The sequence below is a fragment of the Phyllostomus hastatus genome, unplaced genomic scaffold (assembly GCF_019186645.2).
Source record: "Phyllostomus hastatus isolate PE091 unplaced genomic scaffold, TTU_PhHast_1.1 phas_contig_62, whole genome shotgun sequence".
Classification (NCBI taxonomy): Eukaryota; Metazoa; Chordata; class Mammalia; order Chiroptera; family Phyllostomidae; genus Phyllostomus; species Phyllostomus hastatus.
This window is the reverse complement of record NW_025333921.1, coordinates 3,020-27,531: the sequence shown is the minus strand read 5'-3', so window position 1 is coordinate 27,531 and position 24,512 is coordinate 3,020. Positions and strand designations below refer to the sequence as shown.

The window sequence follows — 24,512 nt, the reverse complement described above, 5'->3', positions numbered from 1 at the left end:
TTGCTGCGGGAAGCGCTTTGGGTGGGGTGCTATATGCTGAGAGTTCTGCGGTTGGCAGCTTAAGGAATTCTGTTTTGTGATCAGATAAGATGACTGCACTCCCCCTGGGTGAATCCTGGCCCCTTCTCTTATATTCTGATCTCCTCTTTCACGACACTGAGAGTTTCTCCATTCAACAGTTGTGTATTGAGTGCATACACCGTGCCAGACACTGTTCGGGAATTTGGGAACATAAAGCCCTCTTGGAGTGGGGTGGGAGAAAATCGACAATGGATACATTAGGTAAATTAATTAATGCGTTAGGTGCTAAGAGCGATGGAACAAAGGAACAAAAAGGAGGGAAAGGGGATCGGGAGTTGCAGTAAGGGGCAGGTGGCTGTGTTAAACCGGGTGGTCAGAAGAGGCCGCATTGAGAAGGCGCCATGACGAGGTTGTGGAGAAAAGGGGTCCCTAGTGCACTGTTGGTGGGACTGCAGACTGGTGCAGCCACTGTGGAAATCAGTATGGAACTTCCTCAGAAAACTAAAAATGGATCTGCCTTTTGACCCAGCAATTCCACTGTTGGGACTATACCCTAAGAATCCTGAAACACCTGTGCACCCCAATGATCATAGCAGCACAATTTACAATAGCCAAGTGCCGGAAGCAACCTAAGTGCTCACAGGTAAATGAATGGACCAAAAAACGGGCACGTTCACACAGTGGAACACTATGCAGCAGAAAGAAAGAAGGAGCCCCCTACCCTTCATGACAGCGTGGATGGAACTGGAGAGCATTATGCTAAGTGAAGTAAGCCAGGCCGTGAAGGACAAACACCGTATGATCTCGCCTATAAGCGGAACCTAATCAACAAAACAAACAAGCAAGCAAAATAGAACCAGAGACATTGATATAGAGAACAAACTGAGAGTAACCAGAGGGGAGGCGGAGGGGGGGATAAAGGGGGAAATAAGGGGAAGGGTCGTCAAGGAACAGCTATAAAACAGGACCCATTGACAAAGCCAAATGGGGCGGGGGTAGGATTGAGGGTGGGGGGTGGGTGGGGGCGGGGGAGAGTGGGGGTGGGAAAATGGAGACAACTGCACTTGAACAACAATAAAAATAAAAATGAACAATCTTAAAAAACGAGGGAGAGAAAGAAGGTGCCATGTGAGCCAGAGACCCGAAGAAGGTGAGGGAGTTGGTCACCGGGATGTCTGGGGGAAGGGGCATCCTTAGCGCTCAGATCGGCAGGAGCACAAGCCCAGGTAAGGCTGTGTTCGGAGAACAGCACGCAGGCCCTGTGTCTGGAGCAAACTTAAAAAGAGTCGCACAAAAATTAAGTCAGAGAAGTGACTAGGTGAGGGCAAGGTCATGAGGACCTTGTAGGCCATTGTAAGGCTATTTAAATCTGAGCGAACCAGAAGGCTTTGAGCACGGGGTGGCAGGGCCCACAGCAGGGAGCTCGCTCAGGAGACTCGCACGATCCGGGCAAGACGATGCTGGCGTGTGCATTTTTGGCATAAGGATAAATTTGAACTAAAGGCACTTGAACACCAGCAGGCGGCTTGGCGGTTAGCAGCCGCCTAACCGTGCCGGTGCCGCCGAGTTCTCCTCCTTCCCTGTGGGAGGGAGGCCTCCGCCCGCCGCCCGCCCCACGCAGCCGCTTCGCCAGCGCCGCTCCCCTCCTCTCCGCCCGCCCCCCCCGCGTTCCTGCCGGCTTTCCCGCCACGGATCGGACCGCTGTCGTCACCCCTCCCCCACCCCCCCACCCCCCTTGCAGAAAGGCGCACAGGGAGGGGAAACGAGGCAACAGGTGAGAGTCCGGGGCCAGGCGTCCTGAAACATCGTAGTTGCGGGGCGGGCCCCCCCCGGCTGAGGATCTGCTCCGCTCCGCCGGGAAAGGGAGCGGGGGCGGCGCGTGCTCGGCTCCCTTCAGAGGGCCAAGCCCAAGGCCGGTCAGACTGCGGGCGCCGCTCCAGCGTCTTGGCGTCCGTCATGGCAGGAAAAAGTGACGGCCCGGCCCCAGCAGCGTGCGCCCTTCGATAGCTCAGCTGGTAGAGCGGAGGACTGTAGGCTACGTCTGTGTGGACATCCTTAGGTCGCTGGTTCGATTCCGGCTCGAAGGAGATGCCTGACGTTTTTTCCTCCACGAGGAAAGGCACACCCCCCCCCCGCCTGGCGCCCAGGCCTGGGGGCGGGGGGGGGAGGGGTTTGACCAGATGTCTAACTTTAGCTCTGGGCCCTCGAGGCTGAATCGGCAGGGCCTGAAGGGAAGGGTCTGGAGGTCCAACCAGAGAGGGCACCCAGGAAGTAAGGGGCTGTGAGTGAGGGAGCGTGCATACAGAGGCGGCAAGGGAGTGAGGGGTCCTTGCTCTCTTCCCAGCTGAGGGGAGGAAACTCCGGAGGTTGGATGTGCAAGTGGACTCGGACTGGAAGTGGAACCGCAATGGGAGGGTGGCTCTCTGAAGCTTCGGCTGCCCAGCGTGTGCTCTGCCCTGACCCCTGAGGCCACAGTCATAGTCGGTTCTGGTTCTGCCTCTCAAACTGGAAGCTGCGTTTCCCCACACGTCTTCCTTTCCTGGAGGGCTGATTCCCCGACCCCCGGCAGTTTCAGCCTTCCCTGCTGCTGTCCCACTGTTAAGACGCGCTGAGTCCGAGCCTTGCGGTCTCCACGGGTTCGCAAGGCCATACCATTGCAGTCTGATAGGGGACCCTCGGGAACATTCTATTGCTCTGCAGCTAGAGAGAGACCCCGGCCTCCAATGCCACCACCTGCGGAGACCAGCGGACAGGGCCAAAGACGGAACCTTAGGCCTTCACTGGATGTGGCCCCCGAGGAATGTGGAGGTATGGAATCCTTGGGAACCTACCTTGGGTTCTTGGGGAGGCGGGGGCGGCGGCGGTGCGGGTTGGGGGGGGGGGGGGGCTGAGTTTGATGTCCAGCACCCGTGAATGTGTGCCTGGGTATGGCCGACTCTTCTTCCTGTCTGGGGTGTAGCTGAGAGTATCAGGGAGCCTCCAAGGCACTGCCCCTCATCCTCAAAGGTGCAGAGGTGCCTGCCGCCCAGTCAGAGGGTGGGGACACATTTCGGTATGGCTTGCGATGCTTCTAAGTGGGACGGACTTTCGCTGGGTGATTGAGTGGTCTTGGGATGGTGGGCCCAGGTCTGTAAAATACATGGAGCTGGGGCAGGGAGAGTCCAACCCGGACACCGATGTTTTCTACCTCTCCATCTCAGACTCCAGGACCTCTTCAGGAAGCCCCAGAACTTTGACCTATATTTCAGGAATCAGCAGCCTCTGCCGAAGGAATCCGGGTGAGTGGGCAAGAGGAGGGGAGCTAAGCCCCCAGACTGGCCAGAGTGCCTCATGAAGCCCTGGGAGTGGTCTCCCCGGCTAGCCTCACATCGTTTCTCCATCGCTTCTCCATAAGCCTCACTGGGCCACAAAGCAAGCTTAGGCCATTGTGGGCAGGAGGGTTGAGGGGCACATCAGCCCCAGGAGGGGGGACAGGCTGGGGGGTGTGGGGAGGAGGCCAGGGGAAAATAGGGGCTGAGCTTGGAACATGTAGCTATGCTAAAAAATAAAGAAATGTACAGTGACTGATGGGGTCATGCCCAGAACACAAGAGCCAGTTGAAAAGGGTTCCCGCTGGCCAAATCGAGTTAATGATAATGGATTATAATCCACTGAATAAAATAGGTACGGGGCCTAAAAGCAATGACACACCAATGTCAATAAACACTAAGGACTAGATCTTGGTCTCTAAATACTGTTCTCCAATAAAAGAAACCAGGACTCTTTGGAGTCCTGCCTAGCCTCACTTCTTTGGGTTGTCATTTTCCCATGGGGGCTCCCACGTACGTGTAAAAATCTGTATGTTTTTCTCCCATTAATGTGTTTCAGGTCCTTTTTAATTCCCAGGCTCCATTGGAGACCCTAAGAGGGTGAAAGGGAAGTTTTGACTGCACTACCGCTTGACCCAGGGCGAAGCAATGGATGAACAGAAGGTATGTAAGAAAAACGAGGTCCTTTCCCTTGCTCTGACGTCTGTACAATGATCACATTCTCCTACAGTGAAGAGGTGGAGGGGAGGCTAGGTTGGAGGCTAATTCTGTGGACCAGAGGATCCTCTCCCTGAGATCAGGGACTGTATAGCTTTTACTTAGGGGTTCAAGCAAATGGTGTTGAGAGACATCACTGATGAAGCTGATCAAGGGAGCGTTCCCAATTCCGTAATTTCTCTACAGGAAGGACCAGTGTTGCTAATCTGATCTGGACTCAAGAAGGAGTGCCTCGACCAGCGCGGAGTGGGGCGGAGTGGGGGGGGGGGTACCTGAGTGGGGGCCACGGGAGATTAGAAAGGACACAACACAGACACTTTAAGGCAAAGCGGGGACCAGGTGGGAGATCGTCCTCTGATGGGGAGACAATGAGCCCTGAACATGGTCTCCGAGTTTATTTTATAGGGGTTGATTAGACAGAGCTCAAGGACGTTTTGCAAATTTAGGGACACGCTGCAGGAACAGATTGTTTCGTCCCCAGGCTATCTAATGGATATATGTGTTTTCTGCAAAAGTTCCAGCGCATACAGCTGAAGCTTGCGACTATGTATTTCATTCTCAACCCTCGCAGGTTCTGGCTGTGTCAGCTGCTGGCTTGATCCGCCTTGCCAGATGCAAGCAAGTCAAGTGCGGCTTTGCCAAGCACTCCACTTTGGCTATGACGCCAGCCTTCACCGTCCCCAGGGGGAGAACCTGGGAACCTGCCGGAAACACTTTCTTCTTCTTTTTTGAAGCCTGAGATCAAGAAATTGACTCACTAAGCATATTAAAAGCCCGTTATAGCCCTGCACTAGGGAGCGATCAACAGAACAGCCAAGAATCCCCGGTCGCGGGGAATTCACACTCCCGTGGGTAAAATTAGAAAACTGAAATGGATGTGTTATGTCAAAATCAGCGTTTCTCAAACTTCATTGCGTATAGCAGCGATTCCCCTTTTCTCTTTCGTGATCGTGTGACTGTACGTGACATTCTTTGTAAAAACCTAATCCTTACCATGTTCTCTCCCCTTACCACTCCGTGACTTAACCGGTGAGAGCCACAAGGACTTTTAAACCTTACATACACCTGGCTATTCAGTCCTAGGCACTTGGTGGTCTTTCTCAAGGTGCCCAGTGGGAACAGTGACCAACAATCAGCACCGGGAGCCACGAAACGTTAAGGAAGTCACACTTAACCCCTAGCTTCCGTCTGTCCCCAACTCCTCCGTTGAGCCCAACGGGCAAAACACTCAACAGACCGCTGGCACAAAGGGAAGTGTATCGGAAGAACAGGCGGGAAGCACAGGTCCCCGCCCCCCGCCCCCCGCCCCCCGCGGGGAGAAAAGAAAGAAAAAGACCTAGGCAGAGGGCGCGACGCGAGCAAGGAAAGAAAAGAGAAAAAAGCACCGCTAGAGCACAAAAACCACCACAACAACTCTGACATTGAACTTCCGAAAGCCAGGGGAGAGCGCGAACGCAGTCCCCCACTACCACAAATTATGCAGTCGAGTTTCCCACATTTGGGGAAATCGCAGGGGTCAGCACATCCGGAGTGCAATGGATAAGCCTCGCCCTGGGAAAACCACCTTCGTGATCATGGTATCTCCCCTGCCAGGTAAGTATGAGTTGCTCTGCCCGCCTCCCTGCGAACCCTCACGCTTGCCTCCCTTTACACCCGAGGTAACCTTTCTCACGCCGCCTCCGCACCCTCGCCGCCTGAGCGTCCCCCACCCCAAACCTGCCCACCGTGAGAACCACCTCGGCTGCGTTTGCGTGTGGGGACGCGGGTCGCAGAGGCGCCGGCGGAGTACGACCGGCAGGCTCTGCGCCCCTGTTCATCTGCATACGCCACGCCCTCGTCGTGACGCCCCGTGGTCCTGTCTTCCACCCGGAGCCCGACTCACGGGGAGAGCGGCTGTGGCTCTTCTAGTTAAAGCAAAGGTTAGTTTGCAATTTATAGTTAGGTTGAGGAGTGCCATCTTTCTTACCGTCTTTTTTCTAAAATTTTTCGCAGTGGGAAAGTCAAAGTTTGGGGCTTATGGTTTGTCTTCTTTCTATGATTTTATTTTTGTCTATATTTAGAGAGGGAGAGAAACAAACACCCACCGGTTGCCTCTCACACGCCCCTAACTGGGGACCTGGCCTGCAACCCGGAATGAACCCGCGACCTTTCTAGTCCCCACACCAGGCATGGATGTTTACTTTTTCTTGGGCTGCCTTTGTGGTCTGGAAGAGGTTAGGGCAGGTTTGCTTGACCTCTAGGTTTCTCTAGGTATGACTCATTGACTGTTGTTAAGGGGAAAAAAGTAAATGCACTAGTATATGCAGTATGCTACCCTTTGTCTAGGAAAAAAAATGTGAAAAATAGAAAAAACAAAAACCCCCAAACAAAACAACCAAAATGACTAAAAGCAAGTACGTTGACTGTAAGCAAGCATCTTCAAGTCTAAGGACAAGAACTGCCAACAAATACTGAACTGTCCCATAGTGGGGTCGTTTTTCATAGCTACATGACTGTAACAATTCTGACAATGCTGTGCGTATTGCAGGATTGACTGAACGGGTAAACGGATGTTGGGACTCAAGAATGGAATGGGAGGGCAAGGAGGAACCACGAGGTGTTAAGTTGCAAACTGGAATTGGAGATATCGGTAGGGCCCTGCTCATTATTTTTAATAGGTATAGGTATGTGTAAGAAGTACATGTATTTCCTAGCTCTAGCCCCTGAAGGGGCCTAGAAGTGAAGACACCCAGTAACAATAAGCATACCCAGTGCCCTGTTCTTCCTTTCCAAACGCCATTCCCCAATAAAAAGACCCAGGCTCTTTGGAGAAATAGACAATTTTCAAGAAGTCACCTTCCCTGTGTGAGCCTGGAACATCTTGTGCCAGAGAATAAGGAAATGCTCCAAAAATTGTACGAACATCTCAAAAGGCAGCTAAACTTCAAGGGGCTTTCGTGGGCTCAATCTGACAGCATTTGAATATCAAAAGAAATAAAAACAGTTATGGATTATAAACAACTGAATAACAACCACGAGTTCATATTAATTGTACCTAAGGGAAGGAGGGAAAGTTCTTCCTTACCATAGACCGCCAACTAATAAATGTACAATGAATGATGGGATTAGAAAATCAGGATTTGGTTAAAAACTATTGTGCACAAGTTTGATAAGTAGCTGAATACTTACACATTATCTGCACACAAATTGCTGAATAATTACACAGGGCACACCTGGTAAACACCTCCAGCGGCAGGAGGTTGCAGGGCTGGCTCCAGTGCACCCACCTCGTGTGCTGCTGCAGCACCCTCCCAGACTGACTCTGGACTCGCTTTGGCTAATGGAACATTATTATTAGGAAACGTGATGCAAGCAGAAGGTTGAAAAGCATTTTGTTATTGGGACTTGCTCTCACTTGCTGTCCTGCGACCACCCTGAGAAGAAGTCTAGGTTGGCCTGCTGGAGCCCGTTGGAGCAAGCCTGGGTTAGCCTGTTGATGGAGATGAACCATGTCAGCTGAGGTCCCTCAGACTGACCAGGCCCCAACTGACTGCAAGCCAACTGACAGCAGTGTGAGTGATCCCACTGGAGACCCGAAGAACTGCCCAGCTGAGCCCAGCCAAAACTGCTGATCCAAAGAATTGTGAGCAAATAGAATGGTCGTTCTTTTAAAGATTTCATTTATTTACTTTTAGAGAGGGGAAGGGTGGGAGAGAAACATCGATGGGCTGCCTCTTACACGCCCCCCCCGGCCCCCCCGCTCACCTCGGACCCACCCGCAACTCAGGCACGTGCCCTGACTGGGAACTGAACCGGTGACCTTGTGGTTTGCAGGACGACGGCCAACACACCGAGCTACACCCGTCAGCGCGAATGGTCATTATTTTAAGTAACGTAAGTTTTACGGCCGTCTGTTACACAGCAATGGATAACTGATACGGCACCTTAACCAAGTAATCAGTGTTACCACCACCAATAATTGAACAGACGGACTTAATGCATAGCGCCAAAATGCGATGCCCAGAGAAGAGCACTCTATTAATTTTTTAGGGCTGCCCAAGTACAGGCATACCTCGTATTTTGCACCTCAATTTATTGTGCTTCACGGGTGTTGTGTGTTTTAACAATAGACGGCAAGACCATCCACCAGCACGAGGATTATGACTCGCTTTTTGTGATACTTGCTTTCTTACTGCAATGGAACCCGAGATATGTCTAAGGTATGCCTCTACCACAAACTGGGTAGCTGAAAACAACAGGTATTTTATTCTCTCACAGTTCCGGAAGCTAGAAATCCACAGTCAAGGGTGTTGGGCAGGACCAAGCTCCCGCTAAGGCTCTGGGGGTAGAATCTTTCCTTGCCTCTTCGGAGTTTCTAATGGTGACAGCCGGTCCCTGGTTTGTGGTCACATCACTCCAAGCTCTGCTTCTGTCATCACGTGGCGTTCTCCCCGAGAGTCTCTTTCTTTTACATGGCTTATTCTTCTTATAAGGATGACAGTCACATTGGATCAGGGCCCGCTCTGGCAGCCTCACCTTAAACTTGATTGTATCTGCAAAGATCCTATTTCCGAGTAAGGTCACATTTGTAGGCACCAGGGGTTAGAAATTCAAGATATTTTTTTGGGAGGGACACAAGTCAATCCCCAACAGTCACAAAATCATGCAGGTGGTCTTCGTTTCAAATATGCACACCTGGATGTGATTATGGAGAAACACAGGACAACTCCCAAGTTGAAGGATATTCTACAAAATAACTGGCCTGCAAACAACAACCTGGAAATGATAGGGGCTTAAGACTTGGAAATTTTTAGCTTAAGGTAAATAGCCATAAATCTAGCAAGTAATGTGCATGTTAAGCTTTTGTTTCAGAAACTACAGATAAGGCCCATCCTGGCGCCTGAGAAAAAGCAGCCGACCTCCTGGGGCTCTGGCTAGAGATTTCCGCCTGGAGACATCTGTGCAGGGAAGAAGCAGGTGACTCCCCCTCCCCCTCGGGGGGGGGGTGGCTAATTGCCCAGGACAGAAATGCTGCAGCTGCTCAATTTCAAAGCTCTCACCGACCCTCGTTTTTTCCTCCCCCAACCCCCTTATAAAAGATCTGGCCAGGAAAGAAAGGGGAAGATGGTTTGTTAGGGTATGAACCCCCCATCTTCCCGGACTGCCGGCCATCTGAATAAAGCGCCCATAAAAGATTCAATCGCTGTCATTGCTTATTGGATTTGGTAGTGACAGGCAGCCCGAACGCCGGTGTCTTTTCCAGTTACATATTTTGGCGACTCCATGCCGGTACAGACTTTGGGACTCTCCGGTAAGTCTGGGTGTTTGGCGGGGAGTCCCATTGGCTGCCTGGACTGAGGGGCCCTGGGGGTTTGGGGTCAGAGAATCCCAAGCAGCTGCCAAGTGATTTTACTTGGGGATTCTCACCCCCTTGCTCCCAGCACCTCTCGTCGCGCATCACACTAGATTGAATCGTTGCACTTTCTGGTTCAGGTTGAAATCCCAGGTCACAATTTAGGTCATCTGTTCTGTTTGGGTACCGTCTGTTTGGAGCTCCGTCTGGTCCGAAAGGACATCTTTTCTGGCCCCGAAAGGGCATCTGTTTGGAGCTCCGTCTGGTCGAAAGGGCATCTGTCTGGTAATATGGGGGGGGGGACTCTCCGGTCCAAAAAACAGCCCGCTGGGGTGGGTTCTGGTAAATTGATCGACGTATGAGCGTATATCGAAAGCGTATGTTGTTTTGTTGTAGTACTGTTTTGTTTGTGTCCTGTATAACTTAGACTCAGGAGAGCGCTGGTCACTGTATGAGTCTTTAAAGTACCGTATTATACTGTAACTAGAGTTGTTTTGTCAAAAGTCAGGGAAGTGGGACAAATTGCCTTATCTAGAAGTTTTTGGGTTTACATGATAAAAGTGCATGCAGAGTTAAAAAAAAAAAAAGGAAAAAGAGCAAAATCAGTTAATGGCTCAGAGAAAAGAGAATATACACGTGAAAGATAAAAGGTCAGAGGAGAGGGGCCAGGAAGATCTAGATATTATGACCGCTGCAGGCTGGTCAGAGTTCCTGCAGCCCCAGGGAACCCACTCCTATGAGTGAAATGGGAAAAGTGCGCCTGAACTGGTGTCGCTGTCTTGAGTTGGTCAAGGAACCAGATTTAGTGGAGGAAAAGCCCCTACCGGGGCAGGGCAATATCCTTTTTTTGGAGTCTTTCAGTGGGAGTAAGACCAGACGGCCAGTCTGCTAGATGTTATTTGGGCACATACTCTGTTTTCTACATTGGATCTGTTAAACTGGAAGAGCTCAACCCCTTCTTATGGACATAACCCTGCTACAATGACTGATTTGGTTGCATCAGTTTTTGCCACTTATCATCTCAACTGGGCAGACATAGGAGCCTTATTGAATTCTTTGCTTCAGTAAGGGGGATGAGCAGAGGCTGGTGTTGGATAAGGCAAATGAAGAGGCTCGGAGGTTACACCAAGTAAACCCAGATGGGGCTCTGGGCCTTTCCAGGGCAATACCTGTAACTGAGCCCAACTGGGACCCTAAAGGGGATGTCCTTCCTCTCTTAGAGCATTATAAGAGACGCCTCCTTGAGGGAATGGGGAAAGACATCCCTGAGCAGAAAAGTCTGAGTATGGTGCAGGCCGTGCAGTGAAAGTCCACAGAGGACCCCTCCCAACACCAGGAAACAGTTAAGGAGATTCCTGGGGATGGCAAGAGACTGCTGCATTTGAATTCCAAGCTTTGGGCCCACTGCTAATCCACTGTGTGAGGCTCTGAAGGGACCGGAATATAGCCCATTTACAGTGGACAAAGGAGCGCACTCAGGCTTTTGAGTCCCTGAAAGTGCACCTGGCTTCAGCAACCAGTCTTTGGGGCTTTCAAACCTACTGAAGCCCTTTCAATGATATGTGTGTGAGAAACAGGGCGTTGCCCTAGAATTCCTCATCCAAATGCTTAGTGACATTTGCAGTCCATCGCATAATTGCCGAGGAAATTAAATCACACTGTCCAGGGGTGGCCAGCCTGCTTGAGAATGGCAGCCATCTGCGAGCTCTTGGAGGAAGCTGAAAAAGTTTGCCTTGGGGCAGCCCATGCCAGTTATGTGTCGCAGCAAGTGTTGAGCCTGCTGGAGCAAAAGGGAAATATGCAGCTCGCTGCTGAAAGAATGGGCAGGTACCAAGCCCTTTCTTCTCGACAATCCCAACGTCTCCCTCAAAACTATAAGTAAAGTAATACCTGCCTTTCTTCTCCCAGACCCTGACTCGGCTGCACTAATACATGACTGCGCTGAAATAGCTGACGAAGTGTATTCTAGCAGAATTGATTTACAGGACCATCCTTTAGAAGAAGCAGACTGGACTCTCTGTACAGGTGGAAGCAGTTATATGGACAAAGGAAGCAGAGAGGCTGAATATGCAGTTGTGACTCTTCAAGGAGTAGTGGAGGCCAAGGCCCTGCCACCAGGAACCTCTGCCCAGAAGGCTGAGCTGATCGCATTGACGAGGGCACTGGAATTATCACAGGAGAAAGAGTAAATGTGTACACCGACTCAGGGTATGCCTTTTTGATTTTGCATGCACATGGTTCGATCTGGAAAGAAAGAGGACTGTTAACCTCCAATAAAAAGGAAATTAAGCATGCAGCCGAAACTCTAAAGTTATTAGAGGCTGTCCAGGCACCTTTACAGGTGGCAGTCATGCACCGCCCGGGGCATCAAGGAGAGGGAACTGAAGTGGCTAGAGAAAGCAATCTGGCTGAACGGGCAACAAAAAGAGGCTGCTGAAGGAATATTTATGATGCCATTAGTACTTGTTCTGGACTTGTCAAAATTTGACCCTGAATATTTGACTGCAGACTTAGAAAAAGTTAAGGAATGGAGTTTTAATGAAGAAGGTCCTGATAGCCAATAGAAAAGAATAAGAAAGGAGCTATACTGTTTTCCTGAACATTTAGTAGAGCCAGTCATAAAGCATTTGCACTAGGCCACACACTGTGGAAAAGACTCATCGACCACCTATGTCAACTGTGGCTCACAGGTCCCGGAATTTCTAAAGAAATAAGGAAGGTAATTGCTAGATGTGTTGTATGCCAGAAGAACAGCCCCCAAACAGAACCCCACCAAAAGAAAGAAGGAAAGCAATATCGAGGACAGTGCCCATTTGAGGACTGGCAAATAGACTTTACCCAGATGCCAAGGCTCCGAGGGTGGAAATATTTGTTAACCTTTGTGGACACCTTTTCAGGATGGGTAGAAGCCTATCCCACTGGAACAGAGAAATCTTCAGAAGTAGTAAAAGCATTATTGAAGGAAATAATCCCTCCCTTTGGTCTCCCTGACAGCATTCAGAGCAATAACAGACCTGCTTTTGTTTCAGAAATCACACAGAAGGTTGGTAAAATCTTAGGAATTAAGTGGAGACCCCAGGCTTCTGGAAAAGTAGAGAAAATGAACCACACCTTGAAGAGAAATATAGCCAAACTGTGTCAAGAAGCTCATCTTCATTGGGATCAAGCTTTACCTATTGCCCTGCTCAGGATAAGGGTGGCTCCTCGAAGTGGGATTCAGTTGAGTCCCTATGAAATTGTGTATGGGCGGCCATTTCAGCCTACAATAGGGGTAGGAGATATGTATATAGGTCAAGAAATGAAAGTAAAAAAATATGTGCAACATTTAAGTCAAACCCTAGCTGTAACTAATGACTTTGCCTGTCTTTGGGACTTCTCTCCCATAGGTCCACTGCATTCGTTCAAATCAGGAGATAAGGTGCCGCTCAAGGCCTAGAGGACAGGATCCCCAGAAAATCAACTAGAAGAAAAGTGGACTGGACCTTGGGATATACTCCTCACCACCCGGACTGCAGTGAAGCTGGCAGGAATAAAACCCTGGACTCATCACACCAGGATAAAGAAAGCACCAGAGGAACAATGGATCGCCGAGCCTCAGGAAGACCTGAAAGTCATCTTTCGGAAACAGTGACTTATGTTCTCTTCATTGCCTCCTGTTTAACCCCTTGTTATGGACAACTTATTCCATTCAAACGGGATGAAAACATCTGGGTATATTTGGCAAAAAATGTCCTGAATATTTCTGACTTTTGTCTTGCAGGAGGAACTTATGTAGAACAAACTTTCACTTCATGTCTTATAGGCATCGGTGCCCCTTTGGAAAGCCTTAGAAACTATACTGTGTTTAAGCATATTGAAAAGAAAATGACCTACTCTGACATTTATAATTGGGGACCGGTAGTAAATATAAAAGACAGGGAAATGTTTTCATTGAAAGTCGCTAATGTAGCCCCGGCTAGAGAATGTGTAATTTTTGTCAACTGCACTAAAAACTGTCTTGTGCTCTCAGCAGGTGTAAAAATGAATTGCACCACCACCACTGATGTATCTTATGCTTGTGCCCATGTTAAGCTGCCAACAGGATGGTTCCTGATTTGTGGAATGACAGTCTATTCTTATTGTAACCGGAAAAGATACCGGGCGTTCGGGCTGCCTGTCACTACCAAATCCAATAAGCAACGACAGTGATTGAATTTTTGATAGGCGCTTTATTCAGATGGCCAGCGATCTGAGAAGATGGCGGGTTCATACCCTTAACAAACCATCTTGCTCTTTCTTTCCCAGCCAGATCTTTTATAAGGGGGTTGGGGGAGGGCAAACAAGGTGTCAGCGAAAGCCTTTGAAATTCAACAAGTTGCCTCCAAGGGGGAAGGGTAGTCGCTTGCTTCTTCCTGGTACAGAGTCTCCAGACGGAGGTCATCTCCAGCCAGTGCCCCAGGAGGTCAACTGCTGAATCTCAGGTGCCAGGATGGGCCTTATCTGTAGTTACTGAAACAAAAACTTAACATACACATTACTTGCTAGATTTATGACTATTTACCTTAAGCTAAATTTTCCCAAGTCTTAAACCCCTATCATTATGTTCCAGCAGACAGCTCTGGGGGACCGTGCTCTCTGGGAAGACTGACGGTGTTTATGCCTCAGAAGCCCCACTTAACCCGGGTTTGACGGGATGTCTCCCGTACACCTGATTGCATCAGTGACTTACACTTCTTTAGCCCTGCTGAATACGTGTCTTTAACTATATTTGTAATGTCCACCATGGTAACTTATTTAATGTAGAAATGAGCAGATTAGCCTGCGCTGTGGCAAAAGCTTTGAATGCCACTTTGCAAGCCATCAGTGCCATTAGTCAAGAACTAAGACAAGTCAGAAAAGCAGTACTAGATGATTGTGCAGCTATAGACTGCCTTATTATAAGCATAATCATGGATGTGAAAAATTTAAAAGGGCTCTGCTGTTTTAACTGATAGTTCACAGCTCATAGAACAAAAAAGTAAAGCAAGTAAATAATGTGATGTCTAATGTAAGACAGGGAGAAGGATTCTTTGGCATTGATTGGTCTAAACTAACCTCCTGGCTGCCCAGCATATCTGGTCTTCGAGAAGCTTTTATTGTTTTTATCCTTGTCATTTTCTTCAGTATCATATATACAGTATGCCTGCCCCCTTATGTAAGTCCGCAGTTAAGTGTGTTCCTAAAACCCCCGCTGAACAATCCAGCGCCCAGCAACAGGCACGGCAACAAAGTGAATACTTCCATAGGAAACTGATCTCATAGAAATGAGATAGCTTAATACTAACGGTCGGGAATGATAGGGGCTTAAGACTTGGGAAATTTTTAGCTTAAGGTAAATAGCCATAAATCTAGCAAGTAATGTGCATGTTAAACTTTTGTTTCAGAAACTACAGATAAGGCCCATCCTGGCACCTGAGAAAAAGCAGTCGACCTCCTGGGGCTCTGGCTAGAGATTTCCGCCTGGAGACATCCGTGCAGGGAAGAAGCAGGCGACGGGACCGGAGGGGGGGGCGCGCGGCTAGTTGCCCAGGACAGAAATGCTGCAGCTGCTCAATTTCAAAGCTCTCACCGACCCTCGTTTTTTCCCTCCCCCCAACCCCCCTTATAAAAGATCTGGCCAGGAAAGAAAGGGGAAGATGGTTTGTTAGGGTATGAACCCCCCATCTTCCCGGACTGCCGGCCATCTGAATAAAGCGCCCATAAAAGATTCAATCGCTGTCATTGCTTATTGGATTTGGTAGTGACAGGCAGCCCGAACGCTGGTGTCTTTTCCCATTGCAGAAACTAATTTGGGTTAAAGTAGGTTAGAGAGGTACGACAAACGGTGGCTGGTGTAGCTCAGTGGATTGAGTGCGGGCCTCCAAACCAAAGGGCCCCCGGGGTTCGATCCCCAGTCAGGGCCCATGCCTGGGTGGCCCGCCAGGTTCCCCCAGTTGTGGGGGGAGCATAAGAGGTAACCACACATTGATGTTTCTCTCCCTCTTTCTCCTTCCCTTCCCCTCTACTTAAAAAAAAACAATTCAAACTGTGAATTTGTGGAACAAAATTTTTTTTTGGTTTTGCTAATTTTTTTTTCTTTTTTTTAAATATATTTTATTGATTATGCTATTACAGTTGTCCCATTTCCCCCTTCACTCCCCTCCACCCTGTACTCCCTCTCCCACCCACTTTCCCCCCCCTTAGTTCATGTCCATGTGTCATACTTGTGAGTTCTTTAGCTTCTACATTTCCCGTACTATTCTTGCCCTCCCCCTATCTATTTTCAACCTACGTTCTATGCTACTTATTCTCTATACCTTTTCCCCCCTCTCCTCCTCCCACCCCCCCCTGCTGCTAGCCCTCCATGTGCCCTCCATTTCTGTGGCTCTGTTCCTGTTCTAGTTGTTTACTTAGTTTCTTTTGGTTTTGCTTTAGGTGTGGTTGTTAATAATTGTGAGTTTGCTGTCCTTTTACTATACATGTCTTTTTCTTTATCTTCTTTTCTTAGCTAAGTCCCTTTAGCATTTCATAAAATAAGGGCTTGGTGATGATGAACTCCTTTCACTTGACCTTATCTGAAAAGCACTTTATCTTCCCTTCCATTCTAAATGAGAGCTTTGCTGGATAGAGCAATCTGGGATGTAGGTCCTTGTCTTTCATGACTTGGAATATTTCTTTCCAGCCCCTTCTTGCCTGGAAGGTCTCTTTGGAGAAATCAGCTGACAGTCTGATGGGAACTCCTTTGTAGGTGACTGTCCCCTTATCTCTTGCTGCTTCTAGGATTCTCTCCTTCGTTTTTACCTGGGCTAATGTAATTATGATGTGCCTTGGTGTGTTTCTTCTTGGGCCCAGCTTCTTTGGGGCTCTCTGAGCTTCTTGGATTTCTTGGAAGACTGTTCCCTTTGCCAGATTGGGTTAAGTTCTCCTTTATTATTTGTTCAAATAACTTTTCCACTTGTTGCTCCTCCCCTTCTGGTACCCCTATAATTCGAATGTTGGAACGTTTAAAGGTGTCCTGGATGCTCTTAAGCTTTTCCTCGATATTTTGAATTCTTATTTCATCACGCTTTCCTGCTTGGTTGATTCTATCTTCCTTCTGGTCCACTGTATTGTTTTGAGACTCAGATTCCTTCCTTTCACCATTGGCTCTCCTCCGTGTATCTTCCTGCATCTCTTTTATGGTAACCTGCATCCTTTCATCTAAATTGCGCCCAAAGTCAACCAATTCCGTGAGCTTTCTGATCATCAGTGTTTTGAACTGTGCATCTGATAGACTGGCTATTTCTTGGTCGCTCAAAAGGATGTCCTGGGGGACTGATCTGTTCTGCTGGAAACATGTCTTGTCTTTCCCTGTCTCTCCTACTTATTTATTTACTTATTTATTTATTTATTTTCCGGTCTGGTTGCTCTTTTTACGGTGGGGGGGCGGAGCCTTAGTTGTTCACCGGGGCTGGGCACCCCAGTCACTAGATTGTGATGTTATATGTGGGGGCGGGGCGGGGGCGGGGGCGAACAATGGCGGCAGTTCGGTTCTCCTGGGCTCAGACATTTCCCTGGGATCCTGGGCTGCGAGCTCTGCCCTGGTCCACAATCGCTGCCTCACTGGTTCCCCCAGCCGCAGCTTGCACACTCAGGGATCACCGCTGCGTTCTTGCGCCCCCGATGGCTGTCGCGCCAATTTTGCGCCAAATTTCTCCCGACCTCCGCGCGCCGCCGACCCGCGCCAGCCCTGCGCCCTCCCGGCTCGTCGTCCCCTACCAGTCTGGATGTACGGGTCTACTTCAACTTCTTGGCTGTCCGACTTCCATTCAGATAAATCCTCTGACAGTTCTGAGTGATATTATATTTGTAAATTATTGTTGTTCTATTCTTGGTTGTGCGAGGAGGTACGGTGCGTTCACCTATTCCTCCATCTTGCCGGAAGTCCCTCAATTTGTGGAGCAAAATTTTAAAGAGAGAGACAGAGAGAGAGAGACATGATGACTGAATACACTGTGTGGTTTTGAGGGATTTTTCTTTGCTGTAAAGGGCATCATAGGGACAGCCGATAAAAATTGAAGAATGTCCCCCTAGCTGGGTAGATCAGATGCGTCAAGGTTGTGGGTTTGATACCCCGCCGCCAGGGCACATACGGGAATCATCCAATGAATGCATAAATAAGTGAAAAACAAAATCCATCTCTCTCTCTCCCACCTCACCCTTTCCTTTCCCTCTACAAAACCAATTGTAAAAATTGAAAATAGAAAGTTGAATAATGCCTGTAGTGTAAATAATAATAATAATAATAATAATAATAATATTGTATCAGTGTTAATTTCTTGATGTTTATAATTGCATTGGGGTTAGGTAAGAGAATCCTGTGGTTTTAGGAAATGTTACCGAACAAAAGTGGGGTTTGGCTTCTCGCCACCACCCACAGGCAAATTCCGGGAGGCAGAGGTTTCTGGAGGGGATGGCAAGCTCCCGCCTCAAAGCCCATCCCCTCCAGAACAACCAGAGGAAAACCCAGCCACCCTCTGCCAGACCAACCCAAGGCTGCGCCCCGAGTTCCTTCTCCCATTTAGAAATACCGCCCCCCTCGGAAACCGCAGGCGACTGCCACACAATCATCCAGGTGCCTTGTTCCCGTCTGCAGTCCGGCTTCAGGCTCCTTCCTGGAGTCCCACGTGTATGGCCTCTGCCGCCATCAGCCACGTGGCTTTCAGGGCCAGAAAGGTCTCAGGAGCCCCAGGAGCCCCCGCCCCCGCAATCTGAGGCCACCAAGTCCCCGAGGTGCGTCAAAGAAACGTCTCCTCTGCCCCTTTCCTCGGTCTCTACAACTCCCAACCCAAACTTCCACGCGCTCGAGGAGGGTAGCCCCGCCCAACCAATCCGGTGTTTTCCCCACGCTAGACTGACAGGTCTTTCTCCCGCACAGCATTCCCCGCTGCAGCCATCTTGACCTCCAAGTTACATGCGCGCTGCTGCCTCCTCGGCTCCCACGTCCAACCAGGGTCGGGAAGGAAATAGGAGGGCTTTCCCCTTAGCCAGACATTCCACCGGACTTGCGCAGGCTCAGCGCAAAGACTTCCTCCCGCAGGGTCTAGCGAGGAGGGAGGGGGTCTCCGCCCCTCCTCCCGCAGCTAGCCTCCTGCGGCTCCTCCCGTCTGAAATACGCACGAAGAAAGGACACGCCCTGAAACACCCGACCATCAAAAAGGATGCTACCGTACGTAGCATCCTGGGGTCTTCGCGAGGCTGGAACCTTCCCTGGCCCTCTAGGCCTGCCTCTTGCCTTGCTCTGCTCCAATTGCACTGACCATTCGGGAACACACCGCAGTTCAATCCTTTTGCTCACATGTAGGGAGGAAGCACCATGCTAACCTCCACTCGATCTCAAGAAAGACTCTTGTATGGAAGAAAAGGATAAACCCGGGAGGCCTGAAAGAGGCAGCCTACCCCCCCGGACGAAAGTGTGACATTTCTGTTCATCCGATTTTCAAAGGCAAGGAACACCCCTCTCCGACCCACAAGCCTGCCACAAGTCTGCCTCGGGAATGGAGCCTTGACCGGACATTCTGTTCAAATTTTCCTTTCACTGCTGCGAGATTAGGTTACTACGTAATCTGAAAGACCTGGAATGAGGATTAAAACAGTTTCGTGTTAAATTGGTGACGAAACTCGGACTTTAGTATTTAATTGACACTCGGTTGCGCGCCCTTTTCGCTTTTAAAAGAAGGCGAGAGCCGGACTCCTGAGCCACTGCCTCGGTGGGGCCGTGACCGCTGGGCGCACGGTGCGGCGAGATCACGTCCTGCCGGGTCGGCACTCCTCGCCTTGCAGCCACCCATCCTCGACAGGCCCCGGGGAGAATGCAGGACACCGCGCCGGGAAGGTCACCATGCAGGGGGTGGGGCGCCTGTGTGCGCCTGTGCGTGTCTCGTGTATGCAGATGAGCAGGTGCGCAGAGGCTGCCGGTCATATTCCGTCTGCGACTCCGCGTCCCGCATCCCGAGACGCAAATGCAGCCGAGGTGGTTCTCACGGTGGGCAGGTTTGGGGGTGGGGGGACGCTCAGGCGGCGAGGGTGCGGAGGCGGCGTGAGAAAGGTTACCTCGGGTGTAAAGGGAGGCGAGCGTGAGGGTTCGCAGGGAGGCGGGCAGAGCAACTCATACTTACCTGGCAGGGGAGATACCATGATCACGAAGGTGGTTTTCCCAGGGCGAGGCTTATCCATTGCACTCCGGATGTGCTGACCCCTGCGATTTCCCCAAATGTGGGAAACTCGACTGCATAATTTGTGGTAGTGGGGGACTGCGTTCGCGCTCTCCCCTGGCTTCTTGGTGTCACAATGTTAGACTGTGGCTCTTTGCATGGGAGCAAGGTTGCGCATGCTCTCTTTAGTTCTTTGGTATCAGAGTGGTTTTTTCTCTCCTTCGCTTGCTCGCTATCTGCAGCTATTCCACTTTTTCAGGATGTTTTCTACGTGAGGAAGATTCCTTTTCCGCTAGGTGAATGAAAAGCGTGCAGGAGCTCTTCCACACTTCCGCTTGCACGAAGTTGTAAGGCGTCTGCCCAAAACAAAAAAGGGCCGCTGGTTGGGGGTGGGTCGTCCAGGCTGGGATTGAGAGCAATGTGAAAACTCAGTCGGTGTGGGCGGAGGTTGGGGTATATGGTGTTTCTGCCCCCAGGCAGCTTAATGTAAGGTTCAGGTGAGACTGCACTCCCTGGTTGACAGGCCTGGAGTCGCTTCCTTATTCTCCCACACCCCTTATCCTTTTAAAGCCGTGTCCGTGTTCCTTCTCCCATTTTGTTTTACTCTTTTCTCCATAGTGCCCCCGCTTCAAATAAAGATCAGGTTAAGCTCAACTTGGATGGTTTTACTGCGAAACATTAAGAATAGTCCTGGCCAGTGTGGCTCCTTTGGTTGGATGGTACTCTCATAGAACGAAAGGTCGCAGATTCCATTCCCCGTCAGGGCACACATACCCAGGTTGCAGTTCGATCCTCGAGTGACGGAAAAACAACCAACCCATTAAGTAAGAATATTGTATAAGCTTTTCCAAACTAGGTGCTGCCAGTCTCTGAGCCCCACTGGTCTACAGTACAGGTCTGACTCACTTTGTTTTGCAGTTTCTTCTCCTGCCATCCTCCACTCTCAACACAAGCCCCTCATCGCCCTAGCCAGCATGGCTCACTTGCTTGGTCGTCTGCTGCAAAGCAGACAAGTTGCTGGTTCGATCCCAGTCAGGGCAAATGCTTGGGTCGCGGGCCCTCCAGCAAGAGGCAACCAATGGGTGTTTCTCTTTCTCCCTCCCTTTCCCTTTCTCTTAAAAAAAAAAAATCTTAAAAAATATGTAAATAAATAACGATAATAAAAGTTTCTCCTCGCACATTCCCCTGGTTCCCACCCAACTATGGACTCCCCCAGGCTGGCTATTTTTATTGGGGCCAAACAAGCAGTGAGCTATGGGATACCAAAGTTTGTTCTGAAGATGCAAAGTAGAATCTTTCCTAAGTATGTCCTTGAGGGAGTGACATATTCTTTACCTAATTTACAGGATTTGCTTGTGAGAAGACCCTTGCCAAATGCAGTGGTCAACTCATTCATATATTAAGCAACCCTCTGCTCCCTGCCCCCACACTGCTGCTTCCAGTCTACCCCCACTCCAATTAGTGCTCTTCAAGTGTAAGGGGCCAAGGGATGCACCCTCCGCTCTACCTCCTTCCCCCCAAGGTCACCTTGGCACAAGCAGAGGAACTGATGGACACGTATAGGTTTTTGCCCTGTACTTGCGATTTCTTAGCATTTATAGAGCGCCTTCACATTTCCAAAGCACTGTACCAACATTTATTAATCCTCACAACACCCCTGTGAGGTAGGTCAATATGTCCTTCATAGAGAAACCGAAGCAGAAAGAGGTCAAGAGAACCTGCTTGAGGCCACAAGGGCACCCTGTGATGAAGGAACCCCACCGAACCCAGAAGCTGGGCTTCTCCATCCCACATCCACTCACTTGGTAAGCATTGCATGGGCATATTTTCACCGGTGAAGGTGACATGAAGGACAAAACAGAGCTCTCTCAGTCAACAGAAAAATCAACAGTTCAAATGGCATCGGAGAACATCAGGTAAGGACCGAAACATTAACCAGCACGGCAGTGAGGCTGCCGGGGAAGACCGGAATCATCCTGACCAGCCTTGGGACCTGGGCCAGGCATTCTTCAGGATGGCTTGGGAAGACGTTTGCAAACTACGAAGGGTGACCAACCCAAACCAGCCTGTGGTTTCCAAAGGGGGGAAAACTTTAGAAAAAGACTGTGGTGCCTTGACTGGCGTGGCTTTGGTTGGGCGCCGTCCTGTGAAGTGAAAGGTGTGTTTCCATTCCCTGTCAGGGCACGCGCCTGGGTTGCAGGCCAGGTGCCCGGTTGGGGTGCCTCGATCAACCGATCGACCGGTGTTCCTCTTTCACGTCGATGTTTCTCTCCCTCTTTCTCCCTCCCTTCCTCTCTCTCTAAAAAATAAAGAAAACCTTAAAAAGGACAATGGAAAAAAAAACCCCAACCTCTCAATCTAATTTTTAAATAAGCACGGCATAACGTTCACTCACATTACAAGCGCTGTTCCCATAGCAGACTTCTCTCTCTACACACGGACCTATACACTGGCACGACTACCAAAGGGCTCGGTGGCCTGCGTCACATGGTTCTTTGGCCACACCGAGGGTGGAATCCAGGAAACCGTAACAGGCCATGTCAGTCGGCTCCTGTATTTTAAAAAAGAGCTGTCCTTCTGCCCTGACTGGCGTGGCTCAGTGGACTGGGTGTCCTTCCACAAACTGAAAGGGTGCCTGCCGATTTGACTCCCAATTCAGGGCACATGGCTGGCTTGGTCCCCGTTGGGGGTGTGCAAATGGCAACTGGTAACTCTTGCTCTCTCCCTTCCCCTCTCTCGGGGGTGGAAAAACAAGAAAAAAAAAAAAAAAAGAGAAGCTGTCCTCTCTATCCTGCCTCTGCCCAATTCTATCTTCTATGAAGGGCTAAAAGCATAGCAGCAGCTCATTCTGTTTCCAAAGGGATTGGTGAACTTGGTTCAATACGTCACTTTTACAGGAAATACCAAAAAACTAAGACCTGCTCTGTAAATCATGACACCGGAGTAGATTTATTATAGCTAATCCAGATTGTAGAGTGATACAATGACACAGAGTTAAAAACCATCACTGTTATCACGGTTTATTCGACAATAGTTGGTTTAGTCTACAAGTTTAAGGCAAACATACTAATGCATTTGCTTTTCTTCAGAAATCATACTTAGAAAGATTACATAAAGTCTGTCCCAAAATTTCTAAGAAATATTCATTAATTAAAAATAAGTCTGATTAAGATGCTTTACCAGGATACATGAACAAACAAAAGGAAATGGCAATCTTTATCTTGTTTGAAGAATATATTTTGAAAGGGTTAAACTTCAGAAATCACTTAAAGGTAAATAAGATTGGCAGCCATAAGGAATACTATTCATAAAATAAACACAGTTATAGAGGCTACTTAAAAAAAAGACTGGACTTTGGGCTTTTGAAAAGGAGGCGCGCACGAGCCACGACGACCGCCCCTGGGGGGAGCAGCAGGTGCAGGAGCGCAGCGGCGACCGCGGGCCCGCAGCACCCGTGGACAGCAGCGCTCCGCCGCTTCTCAGAAAGGAGAGGAGATGCACTTTGTCAGCTGCTGCTTTTGCTTCCAGTGAAAGAGTAAATGCCTAACATCATTAAGAAAACAGAAGTAAAGTCTGAAGGAAGGCAGCCCTTTTTAAACCGAGGGTGGAGTGTGGCCTATGTGTCTCCATTTAACACCGCCAGGCAGTTCTGCAGCAACTGCAGGTTACCCTGCAAAGGAAGGGAGACAGTCAACGATGCAGTTCAGACAGTTCGGAAGAGCCTTGTTGAAAAATACAAAGTGTTAGAAATCACATAACTTTTAATTTGTTAAGATATAAGAATTCTGGAAATAGCTACTTATTATAACAAAGGTTCGAAGACATGAAGTTATATTACCTGTTTCACGTACGCTGTTTTCCACACACTAGATTCTTCATCTAAATTTCCATCTAGACTGACACGCGTGTTTTGATTTGGCACGTTTCAATGAGGGAGAAAACGTGCCCTTCGTGTCCAAGTTAAACTACTGAACATTTTCTGACTGTGAGACAGGCTCTCATCACTTTCCTTTAGCCATTAACGTACGTGTCAGCGTAGATTTATAGCAGTTTTTACAAAAAGAGTAAGATTACATACAAAAGGAATTAATCAAATTCATGCCCAACTACCCATTTGCAAAACATGTAAACCGCCATCCAAATTTTAGAGACGCGTAAAGACAAATTTAGGTACAGGGTCGGGCAAAGTAGGTTTACAGCTGTGAATGCGCAAAACACTTTATTCTCGTATTGTTATTTGTAATTACTGTAGTGTTTTCCATACCAAGTGTAAACCTGCTTTTTTGCCCCACCTGAATATGCAGATGACATCATACATAAATGGGGGTGAAGGAAAACCTCTTTTTTTTTAATTAAAAAATATACATTTATTTTACTCTGTGAGAGAGGGGGAGGGAGGGAAAGAGAGAGGGAGCGAAACATCGGGTGGTTGTCTCTTGCACCCTGGCCCGCAACCCAGGCCTGTGGGGGGGAGGGGGGGCCCTCCCCACTGGGAATCAAACTGACCACCTTTTGACTTGCGGGACAACGCCCAACCACCTGAGCCCCACCGGTCAGGTCAGAAAACATCTTCCTTCAAGGAGAGAGTCAACCAAAATGTATAATGAATGATGGAATTGGAAAATGACCATTAGGCAGCCATCGTGACAGTATCTGATTCGGGCAAAAATCATCAATAGGTGCTAAAATGCCAATGCTGCAGCCGTTAGCTATGTGCGGCTAGATATAGTTTACATTTCTGTTCATCAAAAGTAAATACAAGCTCCGTCCCTCAGTGGCACTGCCCACATTTCAAGTGTCTGATGGCCACACGAGGCCAGTGGCTACCACGATGGACGGCGGTGACTGAGTGATGAGACAGTTAGGCGATTAAAAACACTCCTTGATTCCAAAGCATAAAACAGTAACTTGCCCCTGAGAAACCTGCAGATATCACTTCAACCA

The 24,512-nt window shown here is 49.2% G+C and overlaps 1 long non-coding RNA gene and 3 other non-coding genes across 4 annotated transcripts; 3 read left to right on the top strand and 1 right to left on the bottom strand.

Moving 5' to 3' along the window:
• The first annotated feature begins 1,711 nt into the window (after positions 1–1,711).
• On the top strand, positions 1,712–3,299 carry LOC123825307. Its single transcript, XR_006786870.1, has 3 exons — positions 1,712–1,795; positions 2,722–2,829; positions 3,222–3,299. It is a non-coding gene; the product is annotated as an uncharacterized LOC123825307 (long non-coding RNA).
• TRNAY-GUA lies at positions 2,019–2,108 on the top strand. The gene is given in 2 exon segments: positions 2,019–2,055; positions 2,073–2,108. It is a non-coding gene; the product is annotated as a tRNA-Tyr (tRNA).
• Positions 3,300–5,483: 2,184 nt separating the features above from the next.
• On the bottom strand, positions 5,484–5,647 carry LOC123825359. The gene has a single exon (XR_006786895.1). It is a non-coding gene; the product is annotated as a U1 spliceosomal RNA (small nuclear RNA).
• A 13,877-nt stretch (positions 5,648–19,524) lies between these two features.
• Positions 19,525–19,688, top strand: LOC123825347. Its single transcript, XR_006786888.1, has one exon. It is a non-coding gene; the product is annotated as a U1 spliceosomal RNA (small nuclear RNA).
• The last annotated feature ends 4,824 nt before the right edge of the window (positions 19,689–24,512 follow it).